General features: G+C 37.4%; 1 pseudogene; it reads left to right on the forward strand.

Annotated features, from left to right (window-relative positions):
- Window positions 1-1,762: 1,762 nt before the first annotated feature.
- On the forward strand, window positions 1,763-2,606 carry LOC150064160 (NADH dehydrogenase (ubiquinone) complex I, assembly factor 6 pseudogene; annotated as a pseudogene).
- The last annotated feature ends 925 nt before the right edge of the window (window positions 2,607-3,531 follow it).

Here is a 3,531-nt window from a genome sequence, read left to right on the forward strand (position 1 = left end):
GTCAAATTTCAAAAGCATTATTTAAAAGCGCTCATTTGCAAATTAAAGCTAATTTATTACATTCATTAAATCTATACTTACCTAAAGTGATTTTCACTTGATTATGAATATTATGATTAAATGTGTCTTAGTATGCAAATACCACTTAGATTCATTTACATGTTACTTAAATCACAAGCTTTTTCTTATCTCATTAAAGTTGCTCCAAAAAAAAAAAAATGTTTGCCATGCCTGGAGGCTCAGGCTTATAATCCTAGCTACTCACAAGGCTGAGATTTGATGACCATTGTTCAAAGTCAGTCTGGGCAAAAAAGACTATGAGAGAGGTTTATCTCCAATTAACCTCCAGAAAACTGGCAGTGGTATTGTGACTCACAGTGTTATAGCACTAATGGTGAACTAAAGAGCTCATGGATAGTGCCCAAGCCCAGAGTTCAAGTCCCCATGGCCAAAAGGAAGTAAAAATACTTCTACTTTCTGTAAAGATGAGAAATCATTACCAGCTGATTATCTTGACAGATTTAATTTTTCAATGATACATGGTCTCTTTGTCTTGCAACATGAAAACAGCATAAAATTGCTTTGCAAAGTTGTGAACCTGACAAATAACATACAATGATACAATGTAAGTATATACATATATTTAATATAATAAAAATTATCTGAAAAATTTGTAAACATTTGTGATTGTAATCATAGAAAATCAAGGGTTCTTAAATTCATTTATTACAAATTCAGAACTTGAACCTCTAAATGCATATCTATTTTTCAGTTAAATCTGGTGAAAATTTAAACAAATATTTATTTTACAACCAGTTTTGTAAGTGTACTTGCAAAATAAAAACATAAATTTTAGTTACAGTAATCCATTTTTATGTTGTGATCTTCTTTTTAAAAAGTCATGAGTGCCATCATCTGAGATACCATACATGTGTTTAATTTTACTATTGTAATTGAAAAAAATTGCAATCAATTTCTGAAATTATGCTTAAATTTTATCAGGTATTTTACAATTATATTAAATAAAATAACTAGAATTATCAAAGTCCACAGTGGAGTTAAGTTGTCATGATATAAAATCTTGCATTTCCAAATTAAAACAACTCTAAAATTCTACCTCACTACAGTTAGAATGGCCAGGATCAAGAAAACTAATAACAACAGATGCTGGAGGGGATGTGGCCAGGAGGGATCACTAATACACTGTTGATGGGAGTGTAAACTCGTTCAACCACTATGGAAAGCAGTATGGCAGTTCCTCAAAACACTAAACATAGAGCTCCCCTATGACCCAGCAATTCCACTACTTGGCATTTACCCAATCATCCAGAAACAAGGACATACTAAATCCACTAGCACAATGATGTTCATTGCAGCACTATTTACCATAGCAAAGATATGGCACCAACTCAGATGTCCCTCAGTTGAGGAGTGGATCAACAAGATATGGTATTTATACACAATGGAATTCTATGATGCTGTCAGAAAGAATGACATAGCCCCATTTGTAAGGAAATGGAAAGACTTAGAAAAAAATCATATTAAGTGGGGGGTGGCCACGCATGCACGGCGCTGGCGGGCCAAGGGCATGCGAGGCCGGCATCATGGTGGCCTCCGTGCTGGGCTCCCGCTGCGGTCCCCTGAGGCTCACAGTCCTGAGCCTACACCTGTGCTGGCCGCCCACCAGCTTATGGATGCGCATGCGGCGGCTCCCTGGGCCCGCAGTGACCGGGCGAAGCATGGCGGTGGCCAGTGGACCTGCCGACTTGGGCTCTGACCACTATTGCCTGGAGTTGCTGCGGAAGAGAGATTATGAAAGTTACTTGTGCTCCCTGCTACTCCCTGCAGAATCCTGAAGCTCTGCTTTTGCGCTGAGGGCTTTCAATGTGGAGCTGGCCCAGGTTAAGGACTCCGTTTCTGAAAAAACAATTGGACTGATGCGAATGCAGTTCTGGAAAAAAGCTGTTGAAGACATATACTGCGATAAACCACCACATCAGCCAGTAGCTATTGAACTATGGAAGGCTGTAAAAAGACATAACCTGACTAAAAGATGGCTAATGAAAATCATTGATGAAAGAGAAAAAAATTTGGATGACAAAGCATATCGTAATATCCAGGAACTTGAAAATTATGCCAAAAACACACAGAGCTCTCTTCTTTATTTAACACTAGAAAGTTTGGGGATAAAGGATCTTCATGCAGATCATGCTGCAAGTCACCTTGGAAAAGCACAAGGCATTATTACTGTCCTGAGAGCAACTCCTTATCATGGAAGCAGAAGAAAAGTGTTTCTTCCCATGGATATTTGTATGCTGCATGGTGTTTCCCAAGAGGACTTTCTACGGAGGAACCAAAGTAAAAACATGATAGATGTAATATATGACGTTGCCAGCCAGGCACACTTACACCTGAAGCATGCAAGGTCCTTCCACAGAAGTGTTCCTGTGAAAGAGTTTCCTGCTTTTCTTCACACAGATTCTCTAGAGCACTATTTAAAGAAAATTCAGCGAGTTGATTTTGACATATTCCACCCATCTTTACAGCAGAAGAATACATTACTTCCATTATCTTTATATATTCAGTCATGGAGGAAAATATATTAAAATAATTTTATGGTATTGAAAAAAAATCATACTAAGTGAAGTAAGCCAGACTCAAAGGAACATAGGCCCAATAGTCTCCCTCATTTGTCATAATCAGTAGAAACCTTGGGCTCTCCTAGCAGAGATTTACAATAGAACAAAATCTAGAGACATTAGGCCAAATAGTATGACACCAAATATAAGGACCTCCAGGATAAGGAAACAAAAGCCATAAAATGAGTGACTGTTGTCCTTAATGTACTATGTTATCTCTCATCTCTTTCTCCATCCCTTGGTTAACTCATATTGTTACAATATTTCACCTTGTTATCTGATATATTTTATATGTGCTTAATTGGTTATTTGAAATTGGATAGGGAAGGGGGGAAATCAAGATAAGCAGGGGGAGGGTGGGGGGGAAATGGGGACCATGTTATGAGAAAGGGTATCAATATTTGTGAAGTTATGCACCTTCTACCTGGTGAATATAATGTAACCCTTCTATTAATTACAATAAAAATATAAATATACATATATAATAAACATTAAAAAATAACTATAAAAACCCCATAAAAAATCTTGCATTTCTTACCTTACAAGAATATTTACTAAGCCGAGTGTGGTGGCTCACACCTGTAATCCTAGCTACACAGGATGCTGAGATCTGAGGATCAAGGTTACAAGCCAGCCTGGGCACAAAAGATCCTGAGACTCTTATCTCCAATTAACCTAGAAAACAGAAGTGGGATTTGGCTCAAGGGTAGGGAGGTAGCCTTGAGCTGAAGAGTTCAGGGACAGTGCCCAGGCCAAGTTCAAGACCCATGCCAAAAAATAATAGTAAATTGAGACTTTAATAATTCCATTTTTGAAAGACGTAAAATGTACTGTGATTCATAAAATACAGTCAAATTCAAATCAGTTTTCAAATAACCTTCTAATGAATACA

Source organism: Megascapheus bottae, chromosome 4 (assembly GCF_031878675.1).
Source record: "Megascapheus bottae isolate mThoBot1 chromosome 4, mThoBot2.hap1, whole genome shotgun sequence".
In the NCBI taxonomy this organism is placed as follows: Eukaryota; Metazoa; Chordata; class Mammalia; order Rodentia; family Geomyidae; genus Megascapheus; species Megascapheus bottae.